The sequence below is a fragment of the Aotus nancymaae genome, unplaced genomic scaffold, assembly GCF_030222135.1.
Source record: "Aotus nancymaae isolate 86718 unplaced genomic scaffold, 86718_ANA_hifiasm-v0.15.2.pri h1tg000064l_1, whole genome shotgun sequence".
Classification (NCBI taxonomy): domain Eukaryota; kingdom Metazoa; phylum Chordata; class Mammalia; order Primates; family Aotidae; genus Aotus; species Aotus nancymaae.
The window spans coordinates 25,131,996-25,156,799 of record NW_026988479.1 but is presented as its reverse complement, the minus strand read 5'-3'; the positions used below and the strand labels follow the sequence as shown (position 1 = coordinate 25,156,799).

Below are 24,804 nucleotides of genomic sequence, written 5' to 3'. Positions count from 1 at the left end.
CGGAGGTTACAGTGAGCAGAGATTGCACCACTGGTCTCCAGCCTGGGTGACAGAGCGAGACCCTGTCTCAAATAAATAAATAAATAAATAAATAGGAAATAGGCATATGAATTCATTTCTTTATGTATTAATTCATTTGAAAAATAGATGTTAACACACCTCCTTTGTGCTGAAACTATGTTGGATACTGAGTGAGGCCCTGCCTTTGCGGTGCTTAGAGTTGGGGTCTGGCAGGGGTAGACAGGTATGAATGAAATAATCACAAATAAAGGTAAAATTACATCTAGGCAAGGGCCACGAATAGGGAGATTTGGCCCAGAGGGAGGAGTCAGGGAAACCTTGCAGGAGGAAGTGACATGTGAGTCAAGGCCCCAGGGAGTGGGGAAGGGCGTCAAGGGCCAAGGGTCAGTATGAACAGAGGCCCTGAGGCCCAAGGGGGACACTTGCTCCCCTAGCACTGAAAGGCCAGTCTGGAGCGGGAGCAGCAAGAGAGGAGTCCGGCAAGGGGCAGAGCAGGCCCTGGTGGGACAAGCCTGATGAGGGGTGTGGGAGGGCATTATCTAGGGATTGGAATGGCGGAGGGCAGTGGTGGGAAGATAGCTGTGACTGGTGTGCGGAGAATGAGCCAGAGGAGAGCGGGGCGCCAGAGAGCAGCAGGAAGCCGGGCAGGGGTCCAGGAGTGATGGAGATAGTGGCCAGGACTAGGTGGTGGCTGAGAGATGGGGGCCAAAGCAGCAATCCTTTCCCAGCAGAGCAAAGACTGTTTTCCTGATCAGGCCAGGGATCCCCGAGGCCTGGGGAGCCCCTCCAGCACTCTGTGGTCCCTCAGTAGTGTGGCTTCCCAGGGTGGATGTCCCACTCCATGGACACATCCTGGGGCGGGCCCCCAGCCTTCCTGTGGATTCCCCTGTACTGGGCTTTCTGACTCCTAGCTCAGTTCTGAGATTTGGTTCTTGACTTTCTGCTGGAGTAATAATAACAATAACAATAGCACTGCTGCGTATGAAGCATTTACTAAGTGCCAGGCGTCAGGCCAAGCCCTTTGCATGGGTTATCCTCACTGCAGCACAAGGAGGTGGGGTTGACTGTTAGCTCCATTTTGCAGGGGGAGGAAGCTGGAGCTCAGAGAAGCAAAGTCACCTGCCTGAAGTCACACAGAAGTCAATGTCCTATCTGGAAGTTTTTCTTTCCTTTCTATCTGGCCCCCACTGCCAGGACAGTGAGCTGTGTGTGCCTCCCTGCCCCCTAGTTTGTTAGCTGGAATTTTGCTTAAACAAATAGTTGGTTCCTCTTCCTCCTTTGACTTCTTCATGCAAAAAAGCCTCTGCTCTCCCTTCGTCCTCACCCCTAGGTGGACCCCCAGTGGAAGTCTTGATGTGGCACCCCCAGCTTCCTCCCACCAGGAAACTGTAACCTTGTTGAAAAGACCCAAGCTGGGAGTCTGAAACTGCAGGTCCTCCCTGACCTTGGCTTCTGACTCAGCATGTGACCCTAAGCCCCTGGGCCTCAGTCTCCCCCTGTGCTCACTGGGTCTGGTTGCCTGGGTTAGCAGCCCAGTGTGGCTCTGTGCGTGGAGAAGGAAGGCCCTGTCTACCCTGTTCTGTGGTCAGCCTCTTCCTCTCTGATCGCCCCTGTCCCTGGGAGTGGCTGTTTATTGGACCCCTCCTTCCTCTGGCTCCCGGGTAGGCCCCTCTTCCCCTTGGAAGCCCTCCCTCCAGGCTGCTTTCACACACCCAGCCAGGGCCTCCTGGGGTGGGGCACAGAGCTGATGGCCTCATAAAGATCTTAGTGATAACTTGGTTTTCAATCAGGTTTATGGCCTTAGAAGAGACAAGTTTCTGGGCTCAGCTTTCTGCTGGAAATAGTTTGCCTAAGAGAAGCTGGTGGGCACCAGGGCCAACTATCAGGCACAGGCCCACTGTGCCCCACTGCCAGCCTCTTGAAGCTCTCTCTGGATTGTAGTCCAAGGGCTTTGGACTGGGGATCTGTCCCAGCAAAGCCTCAGTCTCGCTCTGTGACCCTGGACACGTTAACTCCCCTCTCTGAGTCCCTGCTTCCACCTCAGAATCAGGGGTGTTAATTCCTGCCCCGCTCACCTCCAGATTGGGACAGATGTGGGGGGCTCCTGTGAGACATCTTTGCCTTCCAGAAACCTCTCTCCTCCCAACACCTTTCCTCTTCCCCTCCTGCCCCTCCAGGGGCTGGGGGCGCCACCTGCTGGCACTCCTGGGTACTGCTGGAGGACTTGCTGACCTGTTAACAGTTGCATTGTCTCAGTGAATGCCCAGATGCTACTGATTGTCCTAGGGAAACAGAGGTGTAGGGAAGGGTGGTAGTCCCCGGGACACAGACACTTAGGGAGCAGAGCGGATGCTAGAACCACAGACCCAGGGCATAGATATCCTTATCAGAGGAGCACCGTGTCTGACCCCCTCTGCAGAGGAGACAGAGGCCAGGAAAGGAAGGCGATACTGTGAGTCAACTGGCCAGGCACAGTCTGGGACCCAGAAGCCCAAACTCCCCATTGAGATGCATTTCTGCAGCCTCTCAGGTGGATGAAGAATTGGGGGCAGCATGGAGCAGGAGTGTGTGTGTGTGTACAGCATTCAGTCCATGGGCGGCCATTGCAACCTCCACGCTTGCCCCCTGCCTCCCTGCTGCCCCCTTTAGTCCATTCTCCATAGTGCACCTTGGTGACCTGGTCTCATCAGTCCCCTGTTTAAAATCCTGCAATGGCCCCTACTGACCCTCAGGATAAAAGCCAGACTCCCTTGGGCCCACAAGGCCCTGATGCCTGGCAGCTGACCACCTTGCCAATCTTCCACCCCACTCAGCCCACTCTCTGCCCCAGCCATTCTTTTCTCTTTGTTGAAACACGTCAACATCTCTCTGGCCTCCAAGCTTTTGCAGATGCTTTTCCCCCTGCCTCAATCACTGTTCCTGCTCCTGCATGTGTGTGGCCTCACAGGCCTGTTCCTTCCCCACAGAAGCCCTACTGTACCTAAACAAGAACTCCCATCCACCCAGCGCATTCTCGCTGTCCCTCATCACACTCACAATTTGCTATTATTAATTTGTGGTTTCCTGGGTGTTTGCTTGTGAACTCTGTGAGGACAGGGCACACAGTAGGTCCTCAATTAATTTCTGTTGCATGGATGGATGGTAGGAGGAACAGGGTGGCCTGGGTGTTAGAGTGAGAGGCCCCCACCCCCAGGCCTGCTATACCCTCAAGCAGGTTCTGGCGCTCTCTGGACCTTAGGAGCCAGTGCATCCAGTGAGGGTGAGGGCCCCGCTCTTCTAGGGATCTGTGAACCATCTGCGTGTACCAGACAGCACACACTCCAGTGGCCCATGGTCCTGGGGCACTGAGAGGGAGGCCAGCAAGGGAGTGGGGAGAGGCTGAACGGGCAGTGTCTTGAAGCCTTTATCTCCTGGGATCCTGGCAGGCCTTGGTGGCTATAGTCTGGCTAGGTAAGAGAGTCCTAGGAATCTAGGGAGGGAATGTGACCCAAGGCCCCCACTGGTCCCCCTGCCCACTCAGAAAGCCACTATGCTGAGTGTCCAGGAGGTAGAGGACAGTTCTCACTCTATGCCTCGCTGGTTCCCTAGCCATAGGCACAAGGATCTGCCTGCTCTACTCAGGGCATGCATGGGTGGAGGGACACTGAGCTGGGGATCAGGAGTCCTATATTCCAGCTCCTCCCACCCCCACCATGAACCTCAGATGAGTCACCTCCACTTTCTGGGCCTCAGTTTCCATGCCAGTGGAAGGGACACATCTTAGGGCCCTTCTGGCCCTGGTGTCTAAGATGACTGTGTCAGCGCCAGGGATATGTGTGCTGCTTCCTCATCACCCCCACCCCACCCCACAACCCTGCCTGGGGAGCCTGGAAGTGGGGGCAGAGCCGGGAGCGTGGGAGAGCCAGATGTGGTGGCCGCTGGCCTGCCTGAGTGAGGGCTGAGCAGCCTCCTGGGAATTCTCCCACTCAGACTCCCTTTCCGGTTCCCTCCCCCTGCCCCACTGAGAGCTGCAGCTTCCAGCTCTGACAAGCGTGGGTGGGAGGGGGGGGTCTTAGCACAGGGGTCTGCTCAGCCTGGCTCCCTCCTCTGGGGAAGAGCATGGGCCTATGAGTCTAGACAGCAAGCCGAGGTTCCAGTCCCAGTCTGTGGCTGACACATCGCAAGGCCTTGCCCAAGTTCCTTTCCATCATTGGCGTCAGTCATAGCAGCTGTGAAATGAGCACGTCAGTGAGCTTCCCTCCAGCCCCGATGGTGGACTTCTGTGACAGCAGCTCTTGGTGACACCTGAGGATCACTCACCTTTTGTGGCACTTTCTTGTTCTGCTCTAGGGCTTGACAAAATGCCTAGGGGCGTGGTTTATTCAGGCCTCTCCACAACCCCGTGAGGTAGACACATGTGTTCCCATTTAACAGTTGAAGGCACTGAGGCTCAGGGAGCTCAGGCAATGTCATCGCCCATCGTCACACGCCTGGGAAGTGGTGGAGCTGGGTTGGAGCTGCCAACATCATAGTCCAGATGTTTAACTCTTGAGTGTGCCACTGTGCTGTGGGGGAGGGCAGTGTGGAACCCTATGGCCCAGAGCCCCCTCTCCCACTGCACCCCATCCAAGTCCACCTCAGGCAGGGCTCCGCATACTCCATCCTCTGCCCATCCACGCTCAGCCCAGACTTCCCCAGGACAGCATTGTCCAAGGCTGGACTGGGCTCTCCAGATCTGGGCAGGTGTGAGGATGCTCATAGCTTGTCCTGTCCATGGGGGGCTGGGGGCCACTCTGACCACCCCAGGGTAACGGCGCTGCACTGCCCATGTGCCCCGTCCATTGCCTATCCCTTCAGAGTGCGCGCAGGGAAACCAAGTCCCAGAGAAGGGAGGGCTTGGCCCAGGAGACAACATGATGGAATGCTGCTCAAATGAGGGAACTCTCCATTTCAGTAATAACACTTCCAGGCAATGTACTAAGTCCTTGTACAAACCTAAGAGGTTTATCAATCAGTCGTTGACTTATCTCCATTTTCCAGAGGAGGAAACCCAGGCCCAGGAGTTTCAGTGACTTGCCTAAATTCATGTAGCTTGAAAATGGAGCAGCTGGGATTCGAACCCAGCTCCATCTCTAGCTCTCCAACCTCCCCTCTCAATCATGACACCTTTGCCTCCATTGTCCTGCCCTTGGAGAGTGCCCTGGGGTGCTCCCTGTGGCTCTGCGCCTCCCACCCATATCTCAGTTGAAAGAAGGAGGAACGGTCCTGGTGCCCACCAAGGGTTAATGGTGGTAGGGGCTAAGTAATTCCAGATGGGCCTTAGGACGGCTGGGCTGGCCGGAAACTGGAGGCCGCCAGCTTCCCAGGGGAGCCACCGCCAACTGCCCCTCCCCTCTGTGCTGCATCTCTGGCCCCCAGCTGTACCCCACCCCCAGGGCCCACCATCCTCCTCTCCCTTGCTAGAGTCCAGCTCTAAGGGAAATTGCAGACAGAACATCCCAAGAGCCTGTTGCACAGCAAGTCCATCCCTGTTATATACAGTTAGGGAAACTGAGGCTCAGGTAGGACAGGGGACCTATTCAAGGCCTCCCAATAAGTCTGTGACAAGGTCTTCTGACTCCCAGACTAGCTTCTTTGGGGACTAGGGGTTGGTGTGTCTTCTGACTCCCCCCAGGCTGTCCTGGCCACAGAAGTTCAGCCAAGGCTTCAGAGGTGAATGGCCCAGGCAGATGCTAGGAGGAGAGTTGTACATTTCTGACGGAGTCTTTGGACACAAGAAATCCCTGTCCTTGTGCCCTGTGGGATCTTTTCACATTCCCTATGACCCTGCTGCCACAAAGACCTGGCTAGGCCCCCTCTCTTGGGTATACTCTTATGGTCCCCACTCCGTGGCAGGGAGCCAGTCTGAAAACACTTCTCTTTCCGTGTGGTCCAGCCCAGATGCTCTGCTGGGCAATCTCGATTGGGACTAGACCAAGAAATGATTGCAAGATAGATGACTGTGGTTGGCACGGAGTCCCAGCTCAGGCAGATGCCCTGCTCTGTGAACATGGGCCTGGGGGAATCTGAGGAGGAAGGACTTAGCAGTGCAGAGGGGAGAGTGGAAGGAGGGCAGAGGCGGCCTCTACCTGTGTCACCTGGGACACCTTTCTTCACCCTCTGGGATTCAGTTCCCCATATGTACAGGAGTGGGAGCAGGGATGGTGAGCCCACAATAAACGCCCTTCTGAAATAATGCCCTTTGCCATCCGAGGGCTAGGAGTCTGTAAGTGGAGATGTCCTCTGACCTGAGAAGCTGAGGGTGGAAGAAGAGACCCAGCCGGGGGCACTGGAGGAGTCTTGGCAAACCATGGTGGGAAAGGAGATCCAGAGAATGGAAATGGAACAAAACAGATACTTGAAATTATCTTGTTGGGTGACTGAATGAAAGAGCCACAGGCGGAACCTAGAAAGAAAGCAGGGCTGGGGGCTCATCTACACTGGAATGAGGGAGTCTTGGGCGGGGGTCAGACGACTTGTGTCCCTTCCATCATGTGACTCATGAGGCCTAGTTCTGCCCCAGCTCTGCCATTGCTGTGTGAGCTTGGGAAGCTTATTTTGCTCCTCTGGGCCTCAGTGTCCCCATCTATAAAATGGGGAAAATAATCCTCTCCTTGCACCCAAGGGGCTTTGAGACTCAAAAAGGAATATGTCTGTCAATATCCAGACATATCCAATCTGTGCTGGGTGACCTTGACCAAATCACATTCTCTCTCTGTGCCAATTCACCCCTGGGCCTTGGTTTTTCCTTCTGAAAAATGACTGATCAGCTTGGAGGATCTTTCCATCTCTTCCATGCCACCTCTTCTCAGCAGTGCCCTCTGATTCTCTCAGGCCTCCATTAGGAGTCCTTGTAAATGCACTCTCAGCTTCCTGTCTGCCCACCGGGTACCTGCTTGCCCACTGAATGTCTCACTCACCAGCCTGGGTGCTTCTGAGGTCAGGACCATGTCTTACTACTGTGTCTCTGCACTCAGTATAGTATTAGAACGTAGTAAGTGCTCAGTATGCTTGTTCAATGAATGAGTGTTGACTTAACCACAGAAATGATCAGAATCTCCTTTACAGATGGGGAAACCGAGGCACTGAAAAATGACTCTCCCCTGGGTGTCATGGCAAGGGGAGGCCGCCACCCAAGATGGGCATTGGGCAAGTGGGGCCCAGGCCACTCTTTGATAAAAGTGACTCAGCTGCTGGTGGCTGGCGTGGGCTGTGGAATTTCTAAGCATCCCCTCACATCCTGAGAGAACGGGCGACGGGAGGGAGGCAAGCAGAGGGAAAAGAAGAAAAACAAGAAACTTGGGGGAAAAGAAAGAGAGAGGGGAAAAAAACTGAAATTGAAAACAGACGCACGCGTCCACCCTCCCTGCCCCACTGCCCCCCTTCTCCCAGCTGGGCCAATCAGAGGCCACCCTGCAGCCTTTCCCCCAAAGTGGCGGGGGGAGGGGGCGGGCGGGGAAGCCCACGGTGGTGTGAGCTCCTGGGGCTGCCAGCAGCCAGCAGTGACCGCCCGCCCTATCTGGGACCCAGGATCGCTCTGTGAGCAACTTGGAGCCAGAGAGGAGATCAACGAGGAGGAGGAGAGAGCCGGCCCCTCAGCCCAGCTGCCCAGCAGCAGCCTGTGCCTGCCCTGCCCAACGCAGACAGCCAGACCCAGGGCGGCCCCTCTGGCAGCTCTGCTCCTCCCGGAGGATGCTTGGGGAGTGAGGCGAAGCTGGGCTGCTCCTCACCCCTGCAGCAGCCCCTTCCTCCGTCCCTTCGTTTTCCTGAGCTTTCAGGAGCCTGCAACGGTCCTGCCTGTCCTTCTACCCAGCTGTTACCCACTCTGGGACCAGCAATCTTTCGATAACGGGGAGACAGCAGTAAGGAGGACTTCCTGGAGGGGGTGACTGTCCAGAGTCTGGAACTGTGCCCACACCAGAAGCCATCAGCAGCAAGGTAAGTGCTGGGAGGGGTGGGAACCCTAGCCCTATGCCCTGTCCCTTTGCCCTAGCCTGTGTCTCTTTGAGTAGGTAAAACAAATGGAAGGTATTTTTAACAAAACCAGATGAGAGGAGGCTGGGAGACTGTGGGTGATGTCAGGGCTGGAGGAGCCGGTTCTCTCCTTTCCCCTGCTCTGGGGTGAGTGGCCTCCACCTCATCATCCCCTCCAACTCATCATTGCCTTCATCAAACCATCCCCAGGGGTTTCTGAGTGCTGAGTGGGGGCCTCCAAATCACAGCACAGTCAATGGGAGGGGGCGGCAGGAGAGGGGAATTGGGAGAAGGTAGGCAGGTAAGTCAAAAACAGGGGACGAGGACCACAGGACCCACGCCGCAGTTCTCCGCCCAAGCTGTGTTTCTAAGAGTCAGTCTGGCTTTAGGCCAGTCAGCCACCAGGCAACCTTTGGAGATTTAAATGGATTTGCAAATTTTCTAGATTCCTAAGATATCCTTCGAAACCCCCAGCAGCTAGAAAAGTTTGAGGGCTAGGAAAGTTTGAGGGCGATGGGGGGCCATGGTAACCCCCTAGTGGTCATGCTGGGGCTAGGGGCTGCGGGCTGGGACCTGGCCATCAGATCTGGGGGCTCCTCTGTGAAGAAGGGGTCAGCCACTGGCCATTTCCTTTGGCCCCAGGCAGCTACTCAGGCCTCCTCTTTGTCTCCCTCCTTCTGGACTCTACCCTTTCTCCATGCCATTCTAAAGCATAAATCTGATCACACCACCTCCCTGCCCAGGATCCTCCTGTGGCTCCCCAGTGCCTGGAGAAAGTCCCAGCTCCAAACAGAGGCTGCCACTGATCGACACTTACTGCACGCCGTGACTGCGCTGAGTGCTTTATGAGACTGATATCATGTAATGCTCACCAGCAACCCCAGAGGCAGCCACTGTTTTTACCTCCGCTTCATACATGAGGAAACTGAGGCTCACGCGGCCACATAACTGTAGCCACACATCTAGAAAGTGGCACAGCCTAGAGAGGTTGGAATCTCCTTGTGCCCCATTACTCCAAACTTGGGCCTTTTGTTCCCGCCAGTCAGATCCCAGAATTCCCGGAAGGAATGTGCACTATCCTGCTTGTGGGCATTTGCCCCCCCATTTTCCCCCTTCCTGGAATGCCCTTCCTCATCACTTTTCTTTCAGGGATATTCTGTACTCCACCTCTTCCAGGCAGCCTTCCCAGGTTCTTCCTGTCTTCCAAGTGCTAGCCATGCGCTTTGTGCTGAAGCCATGCTACTTGGCCCTCTCCTTTGGGTGATCTGTTTGTGTTTTGTTTGTTCATCGGAGATTGTTCAGGCCCAGTAGTCAGACCTGAGGCTGCACTTTCTGCTGGGGAAAGGTTTCAGCAGCCTGTGCTCTGCCCCCAGTGCCCAGCCCTTGGTAGGCAGTGGGGCTGAGATGTCCTGGTGAAAGGGAGGAGGAGCTCACTGAAGACCTGCTCCCAAGTGTGAGACTAGACCAACCCTCCAGCCTTCGCCTCAGGTGCCCTTGCAGGACATCATGTGGCTCCTCCAGGTGGCATTTCTCCATTGCAAGCAGGGAGGAGTCTCTCTGCTTCCCTCTGTGACCCCCTGAGAGCACAGAGGCCTCTAGTGACAAGTTCTGAAGTCATGCAGTCCACCACCATGACTGTATGTCCCTGAGTGCTGTGAATTCAGGGTCCAAGCAGGAGGCCCTGAATTCACAGCATTCAGGGATATACAGTCACAGTGGTCCCTGTCCCTGAACACCTAGCCCATGCAGGCATAAAGCCTGGTACCTCCCACACCTTGGAATCCTCATGGCAAGTTTTTGAAATCAGTGTTATGATCTCCTTTTTGTAGATGAGGAAGCTGAGGTCTGGAGAGGTCAGGTGACTTTGCCAGGGCCACACAGTGGGTTGAGGTGGTGTTTAGGCTGAAGTCAGCCTGGCCCTAAAGGCTTCACCTCAGGCTCCCCGGAAAGCTCCCAGTCAGAGGGAAGAATCTTCGTCCTCCTGCAGAGCCTGCTCCTGGCTTCAGCACCTTCCCCAGCAAAAGTGCAGCCTCAGGTCTGACTGCTCCAAGGTCCGCCCGGGCCCTGGCTTGGTCCTGAGAGAGGAAGGAGACCATCTGGTTAGCACCCTTCTCCCAGACAGCAGTTATCAGCAGCCCCCCTCCTCTGTGGGAAGAAGAGCTGGGACTTGTAATTGCCCCCAGATGTGGGGCGGGCAGCGGAAAGCACCGTGGATCAAGAGTCAGGAGACCCAGTGCTTGCCCTGGCTCGACTCAAATCCACCGTGTGGCCAACCTCAGACCCCCCACATCCCATCTCTGAGCTGCTTCCACAGCTGGGAGGCAGTGAGCGCTGTGGGTAAACAGCACCAGGCTTGGGGATCAGACGACTATACATTGACCCTGAGTCAATTTCTGGCTGTGTGACCCTGGGCCAGCGCCTTGCCTCTCTGGGCCTCAGTCTCCTTCTCTGTGAGCAGCAAGGCCGCATGTGGGCTCCATGAGACAACAGCATTGGCAAGGCGCTGAGCACAGCTCCTGTACTTCACAGCTCCTGTACTTCACAGCTGGACCTCCGGCCACTAGCTGAGAGAGCCACTGCTCTCCCGGCCTCCTGCATTGGACCAGTTGACCATGAAATTAGTCTGCAACCTGCAAAAGGCTCTGCCCATGGAAGGGACCTGGACATCACGCGTGTTCTAAAGATCTGTGTCCATCCTCCAGGCACAGGCCACAGTCTGACTCTGAGACCAGCTGCCTCCTAGGCTAAAGGAGGGTGCTCTGGGCATTTGCTGAGAACAGGCTGCTGTTGAGTGCAGTGAGGAGGGAGAAAGGGATGAAAGGGTCTTCTGAAGTGCCCACCCATTTCTTGCAATTGATTCAGAACCCAGTAGGCAGTGGGTTCTTGGAATGAGAATCTTTTTTCAGTGCCCTCGTCTTACGACCAGAGTGTTAGGAGGGAAGGGAAGGGGTGTTGGGCCCCTGCCCAGGGTCAGGGCTTATGGCACCTCAGCTAGGAAGCAGTGTGAGCAGGATGATTCAACAGGAACCAACCCGTTCTTAGCAGTTTCTGTGTCTACTTCAATTCTGCTTTACATCCGATACCTCGAAGTTGCTGCTGTATTCCTCAGCGCCTAGAGCATGCTTAGCATTCAGGGCGTTCTTAATAAATACTTACTAGATTAATTTAAGCATCACAGCAGCCTCAAAATTAGATATATAAACTCTCCCCATTTATTTTTTTTTTTTTTTGAGACGGAGTCTTGCTCTGTCTCCCAGGCTGGAGTGCAATGGTGTGATCTTAGCTCACTGCAACCTCTGCCTCCTGGGTTTAAGCGATTCTCTTGCCTCAGCCTCCCAAGTAGCTGGGATTACAGGTGCCTGCCACTACGCCCGGCTAATTTTTGTATTTGTAGTAGAGACAGGGTTTCACCATGTTGGTCAGGCTGGTCTCAAACTCCTGACCTCAAGTGACCCGCCTGCCTCAGCCTCCTGAAGTGCTGGGATTACAGGCGTGAGCCACCATGCCTGTCTAAACTTTCCCCATTTTACAGCTGAGAAAGTGCGCAGTCAGTTGCCTAAAGTTCCACAGCTCAGAAGTGGCAGAGCTGGGATTTGCTCCTGGGTGTTTCTGACTCCAGAGCCCCTTGATGAGAGGCTGGATGGGGCCTGGGATGCCCCTGGGGATCCAGTGTAAACCCTGAGAATGTGCCTCAGCTGTGGGGGCCCTCAGCATTTCGCAGGTAGTCAACAGACCCTAGAACTCTATGGACTGTGCACAAGTCCATCCCTCTTGGGGCCTCAGTTTTCCCATCAGTCAAACAAGGAGGTTGACCCAGATGATGGCAAAGCTTTCTTCCAGCCCTAAAACAATTTCAGGATTCCAAGCCACGCCAGCCCAGATTGGCAGCTGCACAAGCCTTGCTGTGTACTCAGGGATCATGCATATTTAACTTCACAATGAAAGGGTTTTTTTTCTTACCCTTTCTCTACATATTACAGAAAGAGGTCAGGATCGATGACCACTAATGGAAAACTTTAACCTGCAATGACAAGGAGGAACCGTCTAACAATTAATGTGTCCCCTTAACATGCTCAGTTTCTCGAGGAGCTCGGAGGGTTCCCACAGAGCCCACACGCCCATTTTCCTGGGATGCTGATCAAGGAGGGCCAGGGAGGTGGACCCACAAGGGGCTGTGTGTGGATGTTGTAACCCTTTAGGTCCCTTCCAGTGCTGAGTTTTCGAACCTCATATGCTCTAATTTCAAGAGAAAGCAAGGCTTTGGCCCAGATGAGTGATGGGATCCAGAGCTGAGGGGAGAAATGGGTACAGGGACCTACCTCTAGTAGGAGTGGGTGTGAAATTCACATACTTGTTGCTTCTAGTGTAGAAGCCACCTCACATCCCTCCCGAGCCCTCAGGCCCAGATCCTCAGGATAAAGACTTCCTGAACCTCCAAGCCCTAGCTCCAGAGCCTGCCCCCGCCCCCCACATCCACCAGATGCTTCCTGGAGCAGCCCACTCCTGGCCTGAAAATCAAAGTGTATTGCTTTAACCACATTAAAATCCTCTCCTCTCCTTAGTTCAGATCAGGGCTATTTGATGTCTCAGGTGCCCAAAACCTTTTATCTGCCAGAGATGCCAGCTTCTCCACCCTATGATGGAGAGGGCTGTCCCTTGGGAGGGTCAGGGGGTCTGAAAGTTCCTGAATGTCAGAGATGAAAAGGACTTTTGGGGGTCACCTGATTCAACTGCTTTATTGTATGGATAGGAACTAAGGTCCAGAGAGGGAAAGGGTTGCACCTAAGGTCTTTACAGATCATTGGTGATGGTGCTGAGCCTGGGACCTGAGGTCCCTACAGATCACTGGTGATGGCAGTGAGCCGGGGACCTGAGGTCTCTACAGATCATTGGTGCTGGTGGTAAGCCTGGGACCTGAGGTCCCTACAGATCATTGGTGATAGCAGTGAGCCGGGGACCTGAGGTCCCTACAGATCATTGGTGCTGGTGGTAAGCCTGGGACCTGAGGTCCCTACAGATCACTGGTGATGGCACTGAGCCTGGGACCTGAGGTCCCAACAGATCATTGGTGACAGCAGTGAGCCTGGGACCTGAGGTCCCTACAGATCATTGGTGACAGCAGTGAGCCTGGGACCTGAGGTCCCTACAGATCATTGGTGATGGTGGTGAGCCTGGGACCTGAGGTCCCTACAGAGCACTGGTGATGGTGGTGAGCCTGGGACCTGAGGTCCCTACAGATCATTGGTGATGGTGGTGAGCCTGGGACCTGAGGTCCTTACAGATCATTGGTGATGATGGTGAGCCTGGGACCTGGACTCACCTTTGTTCCACTACAGGTGCTGTATCTTCACCATGTCTCTGAAGGCCTAGAGAGACTCAGCTCCACCTCTGTTGTTCAGGGCTCAGCCTCCAGTTCTCTCTGCACAGAGTTTGGGCTAAAAAGGAGCAAAGCTGTCCCAACAAGAGATGCGAATCTTCCTGGGTAGTTTGCTGGACCCCCGAGCCTTTGGCCACACCACTTTTTCATTTTAATTATGGTTTCCTCTTATAATAAAGTGGAGAGAAGCCAAGGGAGAAGCTTAGTGACCCCCAGAGGTCCATCCAACTCTGCCCTTAGTCTCTGAGAGTTCCCGCCATACTTTCTGTGGCTGTTTTGGCACATTCTTGTTGCTGCTATTCTGTTACTTTCCCTTCTGAGAAGAGAAAACCCAAAGGCAGTGGCCCCACCAGCTTCTCCACTTCTAAGGCTGAGCCTCAGTGGGTATGGGGTGGGGTGCGGTTTCCAGTTAGCCCTAGAGGGGCAGGGCTCAGCTTTCTAAACATGTCACAGAAGCCCTGGCCCCTCCTGACCCAGAGCATTGAAGGTAAAGTTGCAGGTTCAACCTGGTGGACTGTGGGCGGCTCCCATCTCACCTGCATCTGTGTCCTTGTCAGTTCCCAACCCGTGGCCTATCTGCTGAATGCATAAGTGAAATGGTGACTAGATAAATAAATGTATATAGAGATGCATAAATGGATTGGTGGGTGGGTGGATGGGTAGATGGATGGATGGATGGAGACAGACAGATGGCCTCCCCTTTAGTCCAGGGCACAGAGATGACTTCATGAGCACTCATCCTCGTGAAGGCCTATGTTTGGTTTAGTGCTCTGTAGTCGTCATCTTGAAATTCTTAATAATTTTCAACAAGGAGCCCTGCCTTTCCATTTTGTGCTTGACCCACAAATTATGTAACTGGTCCTGCTGGGAGTTCAGGCTGGGTCTGGGATGTCTTCATCCCCAAAACCAGCCTCGCTGCCTCCACTGTCCCCATCCTAATCCACAAACTCCCACTAAATGCCAGCTTGCTGGTGTCATCTTCCTGCCTGGAGGCCCCCTCCCCACAGTGCCTGGAGTTACAGCATTGCCCTGCCCAGCCAGCAGCTACCACCCACCGTCACTATCAATGCCCTGAAAAGTTGGCTTCCTGGTGCATTCAGAGCAAATCCTCACACAGCACCGCAGACCTTTCCCAAAGTCTCCCTGCCTCCTTCCCTGGCCATCACCTACCTGTTTGCTGAAAATCCCATTTCTAGTCTAACACATCTCTCCTTGCCATTTCTCCCAGATGCCTTGCCATCTCCCACAGAGCCCTGGCAATACCCTTCCCTGGCATCTTCTGCCAAAGAACTCAATGAAACCCTGAAGGCCTAGCTCAAGGCCACCTCCCTCAAGAAGCCATGCTCCCTCTCCCCACTGGAGCAATCATAGACTCATATGAGTTACCGTTTACCGAGCCCCCATGATGTGCCAAGTGCTGTGCGTCATCGTCTCTGGCCCTCCCAGCAATGGAAAAGGAGGTCTCTCATGCCATTTCCCAGGAAATCAAGACTCAGACAAGCTAAACTCAAAAAGGTCACCCAGTTACGAGGTGGTAGATCTGGGGCTTGGACCCAGGAATAAGTGGCTTCCAGCTGGAACCAGGCTCGCAGCCTGGCGGGGCTCCCATGCCATTTCTCTGCCCTGGATGGCATCAGGCGCAGCCTGTTGGCTTCAGAGTGCCATATGTCTGTTCTGCTCCCACCAGCTCATCCCATCACCTCCCTGGAAGGAAAGAGTCACCAGTGCCTGCCCATGTCAGTTCCGTAGCCTACTGAATCCTGTGTTATTAGGAGGCAGCCGAGGCCCCGGGACTGAAGAGCTGACCCTACAGAGACATGTAATCTCTCATACTGTGTAAGCATTTATTGAGCACCTACTGAGGTCCTAATTTCATATTAAGAAACTGGAGAGAGTCCAGATCGTGTTAGGTAGGTTTCCTGGTTTGTGGGAAGTCATATTAAAGGACTAAGACAAAAGTTCAGGAAAGAAGTAGGCGACAGACAGTGGACTGGCAGTCATTAGATTTAGTCACTAAATCCCTGAGTGTGCTAGGATGAGACCCTCCTCACTGAGCCCTCGGTACACTGAAAAGGGCTGTTGCTACTAATCGCACCAGTAATCATAGCAGCTGCCTCTTCCTGAGGAGCCTTTTTTGGGAGAGGCCTTCCTGCACCGTCTCACTTCTGACATGCTTCCCTTTGCTGAGAAGCCTAGTCCTGTGGAGCCTTGGCTGTGCGCGCGAGGCTGAGTGAGTGAGTGACTTCTCCCTCTAGTGAATGAATAATAATAATGTGGCCACCAACTTTGCAGACGGCTGTGTGCCAGGCCCTGTTCTGAGCATTTTGCTTGTGTTAACTCCTTCGGTAGCCCTGACAACTCAGTGACGAGCCCCAATCTACAGATGAGTAAACTGAGGCACAGAGGGGCGGGAAAGTGAATGACCGAAGACAGGGGTGGGAGGACCAATTCTGAGATGGTGAGAAGGTCAGTGAAACGGGGGTTTTCTGCCTTCCTGCTCTGCCGCCCCAGAGGGCTCTGAGGGGAATCTCAATGTTCGGTAATTGGCACTGACAAGCGGAGGGTTTACTCATTAGCTAGCTCCCCCTCTCCTATGTGCAGGCCCTGGGCCTGTGGGGGAAGGCTGTGTGCTGGTGGGTCAGTGTGAATGGCCCAAGGCCTGCCTGTCCCCTGCCCACTTGGCTCTGGGAACCCATTCTATTTGCGGCCCCCACCCCTGCCCATGGCTGCTCTGGGCTGGCAGCAGCCCGGGGAACAGAAGGTTTGCTTGTCTGCGCCTGCCGCACCCCCCTCCTCAGGCTCAGCCTGGGACCCCTCTCAGGGGCTCCTTTGGCTGCCAGGGCCTGGCACTCTCCGTTGCCATGACACCGGTTGGAGATGAGGCTCTGGGGGGTGGGGGCAGGGAGGGCAGCTCGGGATGGTGGAGGCCTGGAACTCTGCAGCTGCAGAGGTCCTGGCCCTCTGCAAACAGTGGAAGGGGGTGCTTGGGCCCCCACAGAGGCGGGCCTGGACCCTGAGCACAGCAGGCCTGTGGCAGAGCTGGCCACACACCTGGGCTGATTGCCTGGATGCTCTGTCCCACAGGAGCACTGCCCCTGCCAGACCCCGGCTTTCCTAAGCAAAGACCCCTCTCCTCAGCCTTGTGTGCTGACCCTCAGCCTCTGCAGTGAAGTTGCGGAAAGGTCCTGAGTTCTATCCCTAGCTTGACTTTAAAATTCTTGGTGACTCAGGACAGGCCCCCCTGCACTGCCCCTCAGTCAGAGCAGAGGTGGGACCCAGACCCCTGAGGATCTTCTCATCTCTGAGATGCTAGAGTCCATATGGACTCCATTAGAGGGAGTCTGGACAGATGGACAGAGCTGTTCTGGGTAGGAGATAGGCAGTCTGGCATGTTGGGCAAGAATTCAGGTTTTGGCAGTTGTGGTGATGCACATCTATAGTCCCAGCTACTCAGGAGGCTGAGGTGGGAGGATCGCTCGAGTCCAGGAGTTTGAGGCTGTAGTGAGCTGTGAGCTATGATTGTGCCACCACGCCACTGTACTCCAGCCTGGGCAACAGAACAAGACCCTGTCTCTAAAAAAGAAAGAACATAGACTTTGGAGTTAGACTGGCCTGAGTTTGCATTCCAGTTCCTTTGCATCTTACTTATTGTGTGACCTTGGGAAAGTTACCAAAAGTCTCTGAGACTCAGTATCCTCCTCTGTAAAATGGGAAAATGAGTGTACCCCCCTCACACGGTGGTCATGAGGATGAAACAGAATCTCCAGATGATCTCATTTAGCAGAGTGCCTGGCTCTAAATTAGTAGGGGCTTTTGTTTGTTTCCAGATTGGGGGGATCAGAACAATGACTAGGGAGATGTCCTGTGTTTGGGGAGAGGGTGGTTGGGGGATTGAAGCAGGACCAATAAGCAGAGAAGGCAGTGAGATAAACTGTACTTAGTGTAATTAACAATTCTCAATAGTCTGACCTCTGAAGATGCTGAGCTGGCTAAGAATGGAATGGGACACAGGTGAGGTGATGAGATCCCTGTCATGGGAGGCATGCAGTTGCAGAGAAGGTCGGGGATATGTGAATAGGGGAAATGTACTGATTGTAGGGCTCTGTGAAACATAGTGTGACTGTTTTCCACTCAAACTGTCAGCTTCAGCTTTACCCAGCTCCAAAGAGAGCATCAAAGAATGAAAGATGTTGAGACAAAGAAGGTGAAAGAATGAGGCTGATGACTTTTATTTTTTTATTCAAGCTTGTTCTGTGCCAGGTACCAGGCTATCCTTTTTGCGGGGCTCCCCATCTTTGCCTCCTGCCCCAGACAGCCTGTCACACGGGCATTGGGCTGTGTGCTCTGGAGCCTGTCTGCCCAGGATCGAACACTGGAGCCACCACTGGCAAGCTCTTGGGCAAACAATGTAACCACTCTGTGCCTCAGTTTCCTCATCTGTAAAATGAGGAAGCAGTACTGATGCCATGGGATTGTTCTGAGGACTCAGTGAGATCATTCACATAAGGAGCTTCACCCAGATGGTGGGTGATAAATACAGTGGACCGTTGAACAACGAGGGGACTAGGGATGCCCACCACCCGCAAAGTCGAAAATTCATGTATAGCTTTTGACTCCCCCCAAATGTAACTGCTAATAGTTTACTGTTGGCCTTACTGATAACATAAAGTCAATTAACACATATTTTGTCTGTTATGTATATTGTATACTGTGTTCTTATGATAAAGTAAGCTAGAGAAAAGAAAATCACAAAAAAGAGAAAATACATTCCGTATTCATTAGGTGGAAGTAGATCGTCGTAAAAGTCTTTTCCCTCGTCTGCACATTAAGTAGGCTGAGAAGGAGGAGGCAGAGGAGGGATTGGCCTTGCTCTTGAGGTGGCAGAGGTGGAGGAGGTGGCACGATAGGAAGGATGTGACTGTTTCACATGTTCAAAATATTCACGTGTAAGTGGACCTGCACAGTTCAAACCTGTGTAGTTCAAGGGTCAACTGTACTAAATCAGAGGTAACTATTATTATTATTGTTATTTTTAAGGGTGTTGGAGGCCCAGATGGGGCCCGGGGTGAGTGGGGGGACTCTGGACCAGGAATCCACAGGGCGCTGGGGGTGGCCCTCAAGGCGCCGCAGGAGGCAGGAAGTGCTTGCTGTGCAGCCGCTGGGTAGGGGTGTGCAGCGGGCCTCCCTCCCTCACTGACCTCCTTCTCTGGCTGGTTCCCAGCCTTCCTGGGGACCCAGGCCTCCTCCCTTGGGCCCCCAGCAGCCGTGAGGCACACACTGAGTGCTTTCCCACGCGCTGTTCCAAGGAGCTGGCCGGCCCCACCCCCAAGCACATGCACTCTGACGGGTGAGGGGGTGTGTGCTGCAGGAGATGGGGGCTCGGGCTGGGGAGATCAGCCCGTTCTTTATCAGCCTGGCTCCATTCCAGACAGATGTTTCATCTTATTTTGGACTTCCAGAAAATAGGTCATTTCTTTCCATTGTGTTCCCTGGGGAGGCCTCATGGGGAGAGGAGCACGGAGTGAGTGACAAGTGTGAGCTGGCCTGGGCCTTGGGGAACTGAGTTGGGGGCAGCCGTCTTCCTCCCTCAGTTGTGAGGGAGCTATCAGGGCCAGGGCTGGAAGGTTCTCAAAGGTTGGGTGGAGAAGCCAGTCTGCTCTCTTCCCTGGCTCCCAGGTTGGGGCTCCCTGACCACGTGGCCAGATCACACCCACATCTCAGCCTGCTTGGGGACAGCCACATGGGCCAGACTCGCAGCCAGGCCCAGGCTGTGCTGCTGTCCCTTTCCTACTCGCTAGCTGCTGGCGGGAGGACTCCATCCCTGGCTCCAGATGCCTCTTGCCCCCACACACTCCCAGGCCTGGAACTGGCAGCCTTCTTTGAGCTGAGTCATGACATCCCGGCTGGGGCCCCTCCCCAGCACCCCCACCCCAAGCCTAGCATTCCAACTCGGCACAGCTGCCTTCCCGGCATGGAGTCCTGAGGCCACAGCATGCCAGCCCTGAAAGTGCTCTCAAGACAGTTTTGCCCACCCTTTTGCACAGATGGGGAAACTGAGGCTCAGCAAGGGACAGGACTGGACAGTAGTCACCCTTATCTGCAGTTTTGCTTTCTGAAGTTTCAGTTACCCCAGATCAACTGTGGTCCAAAAACATTAAATGGAAAATTCCAGAAACAAACAACTTATAAGCTTTAAATTTTGTGCTGTTCAGAGTAGTGTGATGAAATCTTGCACTGTCCTGTCTGTCCCGCCCAGGAGTGAATCATCCCTTTGTCCATATACACTACCCTCCTGGTAGTCATCAACAAAGGCCATTCCTCACATCCAGCCATCAACATCATCATGGCTCGATGGTCCAGGATCACCTGGAGCAGATGACATACATGATCCTTCTGATAACATCTGGAGGTCAGTAGTAGCCTAATGCTACTTCACAATGCCTACGCCATCACCTCACTTCATCTCATCATGTAGGCACTGTACCATCCCATGCTTTCACAGGAAGAAGGGTGATACAGTACAGTAAGATATTTTACGGCAGAGACCACAGTGGCATAACTTTTATTACAGTATATTGTTATCATTGTTCTGTTTTATTACTTAATGTTTTTCACTTCTTACTGTGCCTTATGTATAAATAAAACTTCATAATGAGTATGTATTTGTAGGGGGAAAAACATAGTATGTATAGGGTTTGGTGATAGGGTTTGGTTTTTTGTTTTTTTGAGACAGTGTCTCACTCTGTCTCCCAGGCTGGAGTGCAGTGGTGCGATCTCGGCTCACCGCAACCTCCGCCTCCTGGGTTCAAGCGATTCTTCTGCCTCAACCTCCTGAGTAGCTGGGATTACAGGCATGTGCCACCATGCCCCGCTAATTTTTGTATTTTTAGTAGAGATGGGATTTCTCCATGTCGATCAGGCTGGTCTTGAACTCCTGACCTCGTGATCCACCCACCTCAGCCTCCCAAAGTGCTTAGATTATAGGTGTGAGCCACCGTACCTGGCCAGGGTTTGGTTTTATCCAAAGTTTCAGGCATCTACTGGGGCCTTCGGATGTATTCTCTGCAGATGAGGGGACCACTATTCTATAAGTGGGTGTCACAACTGGGACTAGAACCAGGTGCCAGACTGCCCACCCCAACCCCCTGCCAGTCTGTCCCAGGCCTGTAAAGTATCCGAAGACTGGACTGGGTCAGGAGCCTAGAGTCTGTTGCTCACTTCTGTCAACAACTTAGCAAATTACCTCCTCTGAGTCCCAGTCACCAATCCCTGCCTGGCTGGGCCTGTACAGAGAAAGTGACTTTGAAACAAAGGTCAATGTGTGTCAGGACAGGTGTGCTGTGGAGAGGGCGGGGCAGCCGCTGTAGCCTGCACCTTGGGGCCTTGAGCCACCAGCCTCACGTCTGAGCAGGGGCTGAAGGCAGGAAGCTGCGCAGGCAGGTGAGCTTCAGCCCCACTGACCACCCAAGCCCATCTTGTCTAGGCCAAAACAGTGGGACTCTCACTTTCCTTCTCTAAGCCTCAGTTTCCCCACCAGTACAATGGAACACAGAACGGCCATTGGATCGGAGAGATGATCCCTGAGGGCTTTGGCGTGCTGACATTCCAAGACTCTGACCCCATAACCCCACAGCCAGGCCTCCTCCTCCCTCAGGCATTTGGTTTATTCAGAACATCCCTGGCCTGAGACTGCCTGCCCCCAGCATCCCCCTTCTCCCTGCGCAGGGTGGCCCTCTCTCATCCCATCTCAATCCTGTTTCTACACGGCCTGTTCCCGGCCTCCAGACTGAGCATCCCTCTGTCCCCTCAGTGCCCACAGACCCTCCGCATCCTAAACCAGCTCAGTCTCAGCTCTCACTCCTGCTCTTTGGCCTCATTCTCATGTCAGAAAATGGCATTGTCCCCTCAACATGGGCGCGCACGCACACACACACACACGCACACACACTCCTGCCTTCTAGTATTTCAAGCCAGATACAGGGGTGCATACCTCTCTCTCCAGCACCTCAATTTTTTTTTTTTTTGAGATAGAGATTCACTCTTGTTACCCAGGCTGGAGTGCAACAGTGTGATCTCGGCTCACTGCAACCTCTGCCTCCTGGGTTCAAGCAATTCTCCTGTCTCAGCCTCCCGAGTACCTGGGACTACAGGTGCGCGCCACCATGCCCAGCTAATTTTTGTATTTTTAGTAGAGACGGGGTTTCACCATGTTGACCAGGATGATCTCGATCTCTTGACCTTGTGATCCACCTGCCTCAGCCTCCCAAAGTGCTGGGATTATAGGCGTGAGCCACCGCACCTGGCCCCAGCCCCTCAATATTAAATCACCCAGTCCTGTCGATTCTCAGCTAAGTAACTCTCAAATTCATCTGTTTCTGAGTCCCCACTGCCTTCTCCCTAGACCCAACCAAACATGCATGTTGGTCAGAGAAGCAGTGGCGCTGGTGGCATAGAGCACGGAGTCACACCACTTCACTTTAATGTCTGCTCCACCCCTCTTGCTTTGCGTTCCTAGCCCAGTTATTAAGTGCTCTCTGCCTTGGTTTCCCCACTTGTAACATGGAAATGTATCTACCTCATAGTATTTACTGAGGATCAAGTGAGCCAATACATGCCAAATGCTCAGAATGGTTCCTGACACAGTAACACGGGCTCTCTGGCTTGTCTGTTCATGCATATGGCTGTGTGTTCTGGTGAATTTGGGGTTCTGTGTGCACAGTTCTGTGCATGTTGTATGTGCTGCATATGCATGTGAACTGTTGCACATGAGTGCATCTCCATGTGTGCTAGGCACAGTGAAAGCTGTGTGCCTGTGTTTTGTGTGGGTGTGCACATGTTTGGTGCCTGCATGAGGGCTTGGCACACACGTGGCCTGATGCAAACGTATGTGTTTCAGAGGAGCGTGTGAGCGAGTGCGTAGGCAGGTATCTGTGCATCTGTGCTGTGTACATGTGCTCACCGTGTGCAGGCTTCCTCCATCAGCCCCCGCAGCAATGCAGGGCCCCCTCCCTGGCCTGCCTGTGTCGTGGGAGCCTCAGGACCCTGAGGGAGGGAAGCTGTTGCTGGCGGATGTGGCCAAGATGGGCTGGATTTATTTAGATTAAGGCGGTGGGAAAGGAGTTGAGAAGTGTACATGCTGGGAGGAGGGAAGTCTGGGCTCTGAGAACGACTCCCCAAGCATGCTTGCTCTCCTGGACTTGGGGCACCCACTCCTCTCCCCTGGACTTTGGAACCTTACTCTACTCCTTTGGACTGGGGCCCCCACTCTGCTCCCTTTGACTTGGGGTCCTTACTCTGCTCCTCTGGACTTGGGGCCTCCACTCTTCTCCCCTGGATTTGGAGCCCCCCAACTCCTCTCCCCTGGACTTGGGGCCCTCCACTCCTCTCCCCTGGACTTGGGGCCCCCCACTCTTCTCCCCTGGACTTGGGGCCCCCCACTCTTCTCCCCTGGACTTGGAGCCCCCCAACTCCTCTCCCCTGGACTTGGGGCCCTCCACTTCTCTCCCCTGGACTTGGGGCCCCCCACTCCTCTCCTCTGGACTTGGGGCCCCCCACTCCTCTCCCCTGGACTTGGGGTTCCCACTCCTCTCCCCTGGACTTGGCATTCCACTCTGTGCCCCTGGACTTGGGATCCTCACTCTGCTCCCATGGGCTTAGGGTCCTCACTCTGCTCCCCTAAGGGGTCCGTCCCTCTGAGTCACGTGAGGAGCTAGGCATGATCTCCACCTTGGGCCTCTGAGCCTCCAACCTGGCCAGAATAGAAGGAATCATGAGGGTTTCCTGGCATACAACACTCTCTTCATGGGCAAAAGGGGGACACCTAGGGGTTCCCTCCCTCTCTCTACTCTAGAGGCCTCCTGGACAGGAGCGACAGCAGGTAGGGGAGTGCCTGCTCTCTGACTGTGACATCCAGGTTGTCCTAGGTGACCCTTCCCTGGAGTACTGTCCTCCTAAAGAGGGGAAGTTGTCACAGGGAAGCCCACCACCATCAAGTCAGCTGCCTGGGCCTCCCTGGGACTGGTTGGAACCAGAGCAGCCTCTGGGAAGTAGAAAGAGGCCCCTAACACATTGGGTGGACAATGAGGGGGTGTCAGAGAGTCATCCAAGATGGCCTGGGAGGTCATGTCTGAGTGCCCTAAGCCCTACTCTGCCCTCCCTGGCCCTCCAGCCTGTTGTCCCTACCACTCTTCCCCTGCCGCCTCCTGGGGCTCCACATCACCAGCAGAAGTCCCCTGAAACACTGTTGTCTAATTCTTAATTGTAGAGATGGGGAAACTGAAGCCCAGAGAGGGAAACAACTTGTCAAAGCTGGCACAGCAAGTCTATGGCTGAATAGTCATGGAAATTCCATCTGCGGAGTGAGATGGATACTGGATTCTCATGGGACTCTAGCCTCAGGAATGTAGCTCCCTCCTGCTTACTAGCCCCCACCTCCTCAAAACACCCCAGTAAGATTCATGGTGACTAGAACCTTCTCTTTGGCCAGTCAAAAAGGCAGAGCTGGCCGGGTGTGGTGGCTCATGCATGTAATCCCAGCACTTTGGGAGACCGAGGCAGGCAGATCACAAGGCCAAGAGATCGAGACCATCCTGGCTAACATGGTGAAACCCCATCTCTACTAAAAATACAAAAGTTAGCTGGGCGTGGTGGCAGGTGCCTGTAGTTCCAGCTACTCGGGAGGCTGAAGCAGGAGAATCTCTTGAATCTGGGAGGCAGAGGTTGCAGTGAGCTGAGATAGTGCCACTGCACTCCAGCCTGGCGACAGAGCAAGTCTCCATCTCAAAAAAAAAAAAAAAAAAAAAAAAAGGCAGAGCTACATCACAGGCACAGCTCTAGAGATGACACCTGCAAACCCTCTGTATGGATGCGGAAGCGGAGTCCAGAGAAGATGGAGGCTCGTTCAGTCTCACAGTGGGTCCCAGGGCGCTTATGAAGGGAGCTGATTGCTCTATTCATAGCAAAGCCAGTCCAAGATCCCCGGGGTGCCTACACCCTCCCTACAGCATCCACACTGTCTGCCTGTCCTCTCCCCACAGCTTGAATCTGCCTTTTTGCTGTGTGATTGGGGCATGCTTCTCTCCTTCTCTGGGCCTCTGCTGCCCATTCGAAAAGCATTCCCCCTAGCTCAGAGTCTCTAAGCCACCCCCAGCCCCAGGCCTGGCAGGAGGGGGCCTGAAGGGAAGAGGATGGAGTGCCACATGGGAGCAGGGTCGGGGGCTGCATGCCATGAGGGCTCAGCCCACACCGCCAGCCCAGCCTTCCAGAGCCAGGCGAGCCCCGCTGCAGTGACCTCCCTTCTCCTGGCCAGGCGGCCAAATTCCTGCTTTAGAATAATAAACAGTGTGGCCAGCCAGGGAGACTGGGAGGGGAGGGGCAGAGAGGCTGAAGTGACCCCCTCCCCCAGCCTCGGCTGC

The 24,804-nt window shown here is 54.2% G+C and overlaps 1 protein-coding gene across 1 annotated transcript in view; it reads left to right on the top strand.

The window, feature by feature from the left end:
* Positions 1-7,483: 7,483 nt before the first annotated feature.
* PDGFRB (platelet derived growth factor receptor beta) overlaps positions 7,484-24,804 on the top strand; it is a 42,585-nt gene continuing 25,264 nt past the window's right edge. The window contains exon 1 of the mRNA XM_012451620.3: positions 7,484-7,977. The gene's annotated coding sequence lies outside the window, so the exon portion shown is untranslated. The remainder of the gene's footprint in view (positions 7,978-24,804) is intronic.